Genomic DNA, 742 nt, shown 5'->3' with positions numbered 1-742 from the left:
TTATCACTAAACCCAGTCTTACTGTGCTCACAACTACGAGTCACAAGAGCCATGTGACAAACCCTGACAATTTACGCACACATTTGAAGGGACTTTATTCTATGATTGCACGGTAAGACATTCATAGGTACATTGACGAAACGAGCAGCGCACATGCGGTGTTAAACCATCCACGTAATGCCCCAAGATCACGCAAAAACTTGCAGTGCGCCCGGCGTCGGCGGGGAACAAGAATGCCATCATGTGCAGCGGTCAACGAATAAATAGTCTACATCACATCAACGATCACATAAGCCCACTGAAGGATACCTACTACGGCAATTATTCACACGCAACGGCGCACCAGTACAAAAAGACCGAGCCGGACCGGACATACTGAGATCAGAGCGTGGTCAACACACGCCTTGCACCTGCCTCGAGCACTGCCCGACGCACGGACGTCACTTCCCTCTGACCGTGACGTCACTGACGTCCGTGAGCGCGGGGGTGACGTGCCGGCGCGAGCGGCTGTCGGCCCGCTGCAGTGTTGGCGCGGGAGGCTGCGCTGTTGGCACGGGCGGTGCCCGTCTCAGCGCCGCGCCGGGAGCTGGCTGCGTCGTATGCTACGCGTGTGACGGTGGGCCTTCGGTCCGATGAGATCAGCCTACAAGGTCGGGCCTCTCGTGAGGGGCCGGTGGGTGTCTCCTACAGGTGCGGACCGTGTCGAAGGGGAAGGGGACGGGGTGGGGGGGGGGGGGGGGGG

Source organism: Pollicipes pollicipes, unplaced genomic scaffold, assembly GCF_011947565.3.
Source record: "Pollicipes pollicipes isolate AB1234 unplaced genomic scaffold, Ppol_2.1 Scaffold_4881;HRSCAF=5763_pilon_pilon_pilon, whole genome shotgun sequence".
Taxonomy (NCBI): domain Eukaryota; kingdom Metazoa; phylum Arthropoda; class Thecostraca; order Pollicipedomorpha; family Pollicipedidae; genus Pollicipes; species Pollicipes pollicipes.
Note: the sequence above shows the minus strand (reverse complement) of the source record.